Consider the following 9,285-nt stretch of genomic DNA (forward strand, 5'->3'; position numbering starts at 1 on the left):
GTTTACTATTGGGGAACTGGCAAAGACCTGCTGGTTGTCTGGGAAGGCTTCACAGACTAAACTGATAAGGCCTAGATGGATGGATGGATTTTCATCATTTTACAGCCTCAATATGAATCACAAGTGTAATATGACATTGAAAACCAAATGTCTAATCCCTATATAGTCCTACAGAATATCTAATCCCCATATAGTCCTACAGAATATCTAATCCCCCCAAGAGGTAGTCCTACGATGAATAGTCTTATGGACTCCGCATAAAAGACGCCCTACAGAATTCCTCCCCGACACTCAATCCTGCACAGAACTCTAAATCCCCTAGTAGAATCCTACCAGAAAATTGTCTTCTCCCTTCACTAGTCGGCTCTATCAAGAACAGATCTATCCCCCATAGAAGTCCTAAGACTAAGATTACTATAGTCCTCCTAGCACAGGCCTCACAGCATATCCTATAAATCGCTCACCATATATCGCCATACCGAATAGTCGAATATTATAAAGTACAATTATCCCCATATCGGCCATAGCATGTACCTTGTCAGAAGATTCTATTTATCTCCCGTGCAGGAGAGCCTCAGATAATTTACAAACATCTCATAGTATCGGTCGCTCTATTCTACGTCGAATATCTAATAAGCCCTAATTCTCCCCAGTATAGTTCCCGACAGAAGGCGGACGTCTCTTCCCATGCTATAAGGACCGCCAGAAGCTCTAGCCCCGATATAGGCCCTAGCAGATATCCTGCTCCCCAGATATGGCCTCAACAGAAGATCCTCCCAGGGGAGTGTGCCGTCCTATCAGAAGTAACCGACGCCCATCACTAGTCCCTACTACGAAGAAATCGTATCCCGAGACAGACACAGGCCACAAATATTCTAAGTCCAAATATAGTATCCCCACCCCAATATCTAATATTAATGATCTCTCCGATTATTTTCCTGGTCCGCACAAATTTTCTAGGAAATTCAAAGTACATCCCCACATAGTCCTACAGAATATCTAATCCCTGTATAGTCCTACAGAATATCTAATCCCCATATAGGCCTACAGAACATCTAATCCCCATATAGTCCTACAGAATATCTAATCCCCATATAGTCCTACAGAATATCTAATCCCCATATAGTCCTACAGAATATATAATCCCTATACAGGCCTACAGAATATCTAATCCACATATAGTCCTACAGAATATCTAATCCCCATATAGGCCTACAGAATATCTAATCCCCACATAGTCCTACAGAATATCTAATCCCTGTATAGTCCTACAGAATATCTAATCCCCATATAGGCCTACAGAACATCTAATCCCCATATAGTCCTACAGAATATCTAATCCCCATACAGGCCTACAGCATATCTAATCCACATATAGTCCTACAGAATATCTAATCCCCATATAGGCCTACAGAATATCTAATCCCCATATAGTCCTACAGAATATCTAATCCCCATACAGGCCTACAGAATATCTAATCCCCATATAGTCCTCCAGAATATCTAATCCCCATATCGTTCTGAATATCTAATCCCCATACAGTCCTACAGAATATCTAATCCCCATACAGTCCTACAGAATATCTAATCCCCATATAGGCCTTCTGAATATCTAATCCCCATACATTCCTACAGAATATCTAATCCCCATACAGTCCTACAGAATATCTAATCCCCATTTAGCTAATACAAAAGTCTTACGTGTTTGCAATGTTTTAATTAAGAACCTTGTTGTGTAATACTATGTTTTTCAGTTATATAAAATATATACATACAAATTTATTAATTTTGCTCATCTTTTCCAGTTCCCTTTGTTTTCTAATCACTCACACTTGGTATAATTATAAATAATAGAGAAATGTTGAGAAAAAACATTTTGACCTATAATCAATTAGAAAATGATGATGATTGAAAATTAGAATACATGTGGTGACATTAACTAATTAGCATATATTGCACTCTCTTGTTAATTCAAGAAAAGATGTGGTTGACTGACACCCTGTAAGGCTTCTGGTATTGATTGTAGTAGTAGATTTATTTGATTAGGACAATGCACATTAATCAACATTTCTCTAAATGCACCAGTGTTGGCCAGTTGGCTAATTTTCCAGAAGTAAAATTACAATGCAGTTTCTCCATTGACAATGGGAGTGCAAACCATAAAATCGTAACCGTCGAAGGTAGACTTAAAACCAGCTATCATATGACTGAGCGATTGTTTATGCTCATATATGTAGATGGCAAAAGTTCATGGAGCACCAACCTTGTTTTAAGATAAATGTCTTTTATTCACAATGTCTTGAATAAATACTTCATTACCCACAATCCCACAGTGATGCCTCTGATTGGTGGAACTCATGCTTGTGAGGAAGCTAACGCTAAACTAACGTTAGTTTCGTCAACAACTAGTTTGGCTAACCGCTAGCTGACAGCTTGATTCAGTCTAAAATAATGTTAACTCAAACTAGACACTGGGAAAAGCAGGCTACAGCTGACGTAACAGTTGTTATATACTGTATGTTATTTTCAGGTTTTATTTTGAGGGTCTTTTAAAGTTATTACATGCTGTCTCAGCTAGCGGTTAGCCAGATTAGCTGTTACCTAAACAAACGTTAGCTTTCTTTATTCAGTGGTGCGAGGTGGTTTATGGGATAAGTAGTTCCTTCGCTCCATAGTGAAAACATGTACACAGTCTTGTACCTTTGACTTTGTTTTTTCACTCTAAATGATATGTTGTCTGTTTATGAGTAGGTGGTAGCTGGTTGGCCTACGGCATGGTCTAAAACTCTTTATATAGAGATTTTTCCCAGATGTCAATGGGAAAAATATATGGGAAATTTACTTCTGGAACCCAAGGTCTCTCGGAGGAGGGGCAGGACTGTTGAGCTCTGCTAGGTGGAGTCAAGTGTTGATTGGAAGGTTGGAACAAAGTTAGCCTCGCATTGCCAGACCTATCTCCACAGCGCTGTGGAGGAAGGTTTGGCTACACCACACCTACATTCTGGGATGGGAGGGGGGAAAACACCTCTGGGTTGTTTGCTTTTCTTTTAACCAATCACAATCATCTTGGGTGGATGGGGGCAAATCCTGGCATACAATCCTGGAAATGTACTTTTGTTTATCCAGACTAACACATATCTGATATGGCTCTGAACCTACTGTTCATACATTAAAATGGATGTTGTTGAAGAACTCTGATGTATTAATCTAATCTCATATACAGCAGTTTTGTACATGCCGTACTGAGAGTTAAAATTAATGCTGGGGCATGTAAATACAAGCAGTCCCTGCTATGTGAAACTGCATGTGCATTAAGACATTGTAGCAATTAATGAACTGAAAAATGCTGACTTTCCATTTTCATTTTAAGCAAAATCCAGGCATTCCACTAAGAAACCCTGTACTGTGCCACAATATTCCAGGGCGGATTAGTGCATCGTCCCTTTTGTCCTTGTACCTGAAGTGGATAGAAGAGCAACAGTCTCCATGCAACTCAGATGGAGGAAGGCTGTGACAAAAGCCTCCAGTCACAACACACAGAGCTGATAAATGGCTAATCATTCACAGAGACGGGGGCAAAGGCTCTGGGTCAACAGTGGCTAAGTGGAATGCAAAGAGCAGCCGTCCACTACCAGGGTATTCTGCAGACGTTCTGGCACTACAATACATTATGCTTGACTATCTGATACCATGCTGTATTATATTTTACATTCTATGAATACTATGTACAGTATATTATGCTAAACTAGGTAACACTTTATTTAAAGAGGTGTTTATAAGACTGAAAAGACGCTGTCATTATTATGACTTAAACATGAAGATGAAGGAGTCATTATGAGTCTTCATGACTTTTGTTATTCGGTAAATTATGACACTTATAATACAAAGTTAGCATTGTCTTAGATGTCTGTGGCATGAAGACAGTCTCTGTGCTATGACAACTTGACATTACGACACAACCTGTCAATGTCTTCTTTAATGACAACTTGACATTAACCTAGACAACATAACCTGTCATAAATGTGTCATGACCAGCCCAATTATCAAACTTTAATAAACTATTCAGCTTTACAATGTCTTAAATGTTATAAGACCCGTCTAGGAGACTATCACCATTTAATTTAACCAGCTGTACTACTTAATGCACTATAGAGATAGATATGAATATATCAATTGAGTAGCTGTATGTTTATTGTCCCTGGGTGAGAAATACACAAACCAGATAATTTTTGGTGAAGAGATTGGTATATGTTCTCTATAGGCTGACAAAAACAAGACACATGTGCCTTTCACATGCTCTAAGGAAGCATATGCTACATCTATAGTAAATTACCCTTAAAATATAACATACTATGTGGAAAATATGTTTGGTTCAGATGTCATCGGTCATACTATGAAAGGTTTGTTATTAAAATATTACCTCTGAATGTTCCTTGAACTGAACTTTTATGCCTCAGAACGGCTCTTATGGAAGCAATGGGCTGCTTGGCAGGCCATTTTAAAGCCTATTCTACCAACGCAGACTTTCACATACATGATTGCATTTTCAATTTCTGTCAGTAGACTTACAAATATATATTCAGAATGCACAGACACACACATACACACAAATAATATGAGCACGGTGGCAGGGCGCCACTCAGCCTTGCATCCCGTTGTGTCACTGCACGCCTCTAAATTATTCAGTGTCACTCAAATATTGATATGGAAATCACAGCTGACTGAACTGACAGAGACCAGAGAGAAAGGCAGCAAAGATCCGCTGTCCTTTTCTTTTAGCCTCCCTGCTCCATCTGACTGACACCTTTTGATGCCAGCAGCTGCTCATTCTTATTTTATGTCCATTTCACACAGGATACAGTGAACGCTAAAAAATGATTGCAGGGCATTGAAGTCATTTCCCCAGAAGAATAAAAACATCTCCTGGGATTTGAGCATGTTATCACGAAGTGGGGCTCTGGCAAGTGGCCTTAGAGTCAGAAGAGCCATATTCGGCTGCAACATGTGTCTCGAACCATATTGATCCATCACTTTGTGACTCTGATCACAGAATGAGCTCTTCCTTTTTGCACCTCATGACTAAAGGAATACGGGTACACTGCAATCATCCAGCTATTCTCTTGAAGAAACACCAGCAGAATCAATGCTAAAATGTGAAGGATCAGTCGGGTTTACATTGCCAATGGCAACTAGAGGGGTCGGAGTGCATTCTCGTTTCTGTCAGTGCACCGCACGCTTGACAGATTAGGAGTACCAAGGTTGGAACCAGGGAGTGATCCTTTTGTAAGGGCTGGTTAAATAGAAAAGACTCCCTTCCTAGAACCCTACATATCTGCTACAAATATTATCCCACTGCTACCACAGGAACCTGTCCTGAAACTAGTAGGCATTTCTATGAACTCAGGAACTAGTCTGTTTTAAGCCCTTTTTGCACAGGACTGGGGAAATCTTGTAATTTGTAATAATTGCAGAGGTCAACTGTGATCTTAATCCTGTGCGAATCTGCCATTTTTGTCATTTGTCAAGTAAAAATTCCACAAACTACCTACCATATTTTGCTTTACATAGAGGTTGTGTAATAATGTTAGTCCTGTATGAATGCAGCTCTGGGATTCTCAGCTGTATTGGCTGCCCTGGCAATAATAAATGAGAGCCTTGACATCATACAGGGTTTCAGAAAAACTACTGTCCGGTTTTCATCAATCCTGGTGGAAGAGTGTAGCATGGGCCAAGGAAGAACCCATTACATTTCAAAATCACAGTCGCAGATACAAATTATTTTTCACTTTAGTTAAAATTGCAGGATAGCAATTACGCTGCATTCATGTGCACTACATTGACATTGCAAAAAATATGTTTTGCTCTAAAATCTATATGAGGCATGCATTTCCCATAAACGGATTTGAAATAAAGTGTGCAACAATTTGTTCACGTTTAATGTTCCTGCCAAATGACATTGGCAGAGGAGACGCACAGCCAGGACACTGTCAGTAATGTGTTTTTGCCATGGAAACATGAGACCCAGACCAATGTGCTCAGCAAGACGATTAAGTATTCCAAAAGTAATCCATTGCATTAGAACTGAGTCTTATCTAATGGGGCATGTATTCAGTAATCTGTAGTGGAATATGTTTTAAAAGCAACCCTCCTGACTCTGCCTGGCCCAGAAACTATTGGTGCAGAGTCTGCAGTGCTGAACCTTTGTCCATGGTCAAACACAGTAGTCATGCACTGATGCTGGTTTCAACGCAGCCATTTGCTACAGCAGCAATTAATAACCTCAACACACCTCTGCATGTTTCCTTTACACAGTAAAGACAACAGAAGAACGCGTCCAACAGGGTGTGAGAATTGACACCAACAAATTAGCAGATTTGGCAATTATTTAGATGCACACAGAAACAGGGATGTGCACAAGAAAAAAAGATTTAAATATAAAATGTTAAATTACATTCCTTCATTTTTTTCATTGACGTTTAAAAATATCTAGAATTGGTTGTTATATTAATGCTTAAAGTCAAAATCAAACACTGGAATGGTTTGTTTGTGGTGAGAACGTGAAAGAAATGTGGGCCTTTGTTCACTGGAGGTGGAAAGGGCCATGTGCATTGTGGCCTTTACCTCTGTTCTTGTGCCTTTACAACAATAATCAGGGGTCATACCTACTTGTAAGAAGACATAGATAAGGAGAAGAAAGAAAACAACACAACATTATAGCTCTATATTTTCCCTGGCAATACTGTATCAAAACACAGACTTTGCATTCTCACATACAGCTCCTACAGTGTCTAGATAAGTTCAGGGCTGCAGTGCATGTATGAGAGGGGCTCGATTGGGAACCCGCTGGGAGGTTTTCTGAATAAAGCTTGGTCAACACCACACCCTTGGATCATTTGTGTAACCAAACTGTCACATCTGAGATTAGACTGAGGGTTGTCTCTTGCCCTGCATCAGTGACGAGTGTATTTGCTGCTGGCACGTGCAGGTATTGCGATGGCACAGCGTGTGGCTTTTAGTTACATAACGCTTCAAATACCCAGGTTTCTTTATACTTTATACTGCTCTCATGGCTATACACTATGCAAACACACAGGCTTGCAGAGGACTGTGCGATCCAGACAAGCTTCGATTGGATAACAGCTTACATAATCAGGCTGCCTGGGAAGAGCACAGCAGAGGGCATAAGGCAAAGACAGCCGGTGTCATCCCACTGAGCTGGTTAGTTAGAACTAGTATTTCAGGAAGATTCAGCAGACTACCTGGCTCCTGACAGGGTGACAGCTCATGTTACATCCTGTGTACCACGCACTGTTGTTACAGGGTATTGTCTCTCCAAGGACCTGCATTCAGCCCATTGTCAGACATTCACAAAGATCTGTCTTATCAGAGACACAACCCAACAAACATGTTGATCAGATGTTGATATGGCAGCTCACAGTGGTGTTGACAACCAGCGTAAATACAATGTCAACCAGAGAGCTCAGAGTTGAACATACTGAAGCTCCTACTGGCTTCATTTTTTTAAATAACAATTTTGTGTGTGAAAATATACAGTACACTATACAATCTCAACATGCAATGTTGCAACATGCAATGGATCTGGAAAAATTATATATAGTACCTAATTGAAGTTCCAAAAAGCATTAAAAATTTGTTGCCCAAAAAATTCTTAAACCAACCCTGAACAACATTAGAGTCCACCACGAAGCAAATGGTTGCATCATATCTTAAAGTATGACACAGAAGAGTTTGCTTTGTTATGCATTTACAGAATAAAACATCCCTAACCATAACCCTATGAGCTGAAGTAAATAAAATCAAATTAAAAACAGCTGTTGATTTACATGCATGCTTGTTTCCTGTATTCCTTGTAAGCTAGATAAGCAATTTCAGCCAGTCCAGGACCAGCAGACTCTGCCACTGGCAATAAGGAGTAATGCAGTAAGAGGTAATTACAGAATGCAAATACATTTAATGGCTGTTGCAGAAAATTTGCTGACCATAAATAGTATTACAAATTTGGGTTTTATTTCATGAACATCTAATGGATTCAACTTTATACTCAGAGATACACTTTTAAAATGCAAATGGGGGGCCAATGGGTCAAAAATGGTAGATAGTGGGGCTGTGGATTTGGGGTAGGGGGTGAAATATAACAATGGATTTATTTTGAAAATCAAATTGTTAGGTAATAAAACAATGCTGTCAGACTAAATGCTGGTAAAGCAGTGTAAACCATGAAAAAGAAATGAGTGGCAATAGATTCACAAATTTGATTAATTTCGCCTCACCCAACGGGATTCTTTGTGTCAGTACAAAGATCTCTCTGAGCTTCTGAAACTGGAACTGACAGCAACTTTCAATAATGACAGACACATTGTTTGCAAGCTTATGCTTAATTCCTTATTAATGAACATGACATCTGAAGGGTTTTATTGTATTAGTTTATTGAGTCCTTAGAAATCTAGTGTGCAACTTTTTATTGCATCCCATGGATAACCAGGGTGCAAAACTCCAAACTTGGTGTATACCAACATGTACATCAAGAGGTAGAACAAGCTAAAATGCATGAATTAATAGACAGATACATAAATAGATAGATAAAGCTCAATTAAAAGCCAGAATAAAAAGATAGGTATTTGGCCAAGTGGACCTTTTTAGTCTATAATCTTTTAGTACTATGATGTATTTTGTGAATTTTCCTTTTTTTATTTTAAAGCTTTAGAAATATAAGGTCATCATTGGGACAAGGAGAAGTGGAAGAATCATATCAGCTCCAATTCAACATCATAATTTGCTCAATAAAAGCTTTGCCTGTGTCACCAGAGAAAATCCCGGCTGAGATTTCAGAGAAGGTCCAAACCCATGACTGATGACTGAAACAATCATCTGCAGTCAGATGGTGTTGTCTTTGTCCCGTCTCTGACACTTCTCCCTCTGTCCTCCTCCACCCGGCCCCACCCATCATCTCAATCCCTCTTTGTGTTCTGTAACCACTTCAGAGATGTACTGTGTGTTTGTTGAAGAGACCTTCTGTCTGTTTGATAGAAAGAGGGGGCAAACAGAAACGCAGCAATACAGTGTGACAAATTACAAGGAAATGCAGAAATAGGAGATAGACTAACTAAAACCAGCCGCAGCGTCGTTTTAGCCGTGTAGCTGATGTAGATATGGGACTGCCATGACACATGGCCACATGTCTGCAGGCATCTGCATCCATCCATCTTCATCCGCTTATCCGGTATCAGGTCTCGGGGGCAGCAGCTCCAGCAGGGGACCCCAAAC

General features: G+C 39.7%; 1 long non-coding RNA gene across 1 annotated transcript in view; it reads right to left on the reverse strand.

Annotated features, from left to right (window-relative positions):
• Positions 1 to 2,806: 2,806 nt before the first annotated feature.
• The window catches only part of LOC116686256 (uncharacterized), a 12,616-nt gene continuing 6,137 nt past the window's right edge, over positions 2,807 to 9,285 (reverse strand). The window contains exons 2-3 of the long non-coding RNA XR_004331201.1: positions 3,680 to 3,682; positions 2,807 to 2,891 (exon numbers count right to left, since the gene is read on the reverse strand). This is a non-coding gene — a long non-coding RNA (uncharacterized LOC116686256). The remainder of the gene's footprint in view (positions 2,892 to 3,679; positions 3,683 to 9,285) is intronic.

This window comes from Etheostoma spectabile, unplaced genomic scaffold, assembly GCF_008692095.1.
Source record: "Etheostoma spectabile isolate EspeVRDwgs_2016 unplaced genomic scaffold, UIUC_Espe_1.0 scaffold340, whole genome shotgun sequence".
In the NCBI taxonomy this organism is placed as follows: domain Eukaryota; kingdom Metazoa; phylum Chordata; class Actinopteri; order Perciformes; family Percidae; genus Etheostoma; species Etheostoma spectabile.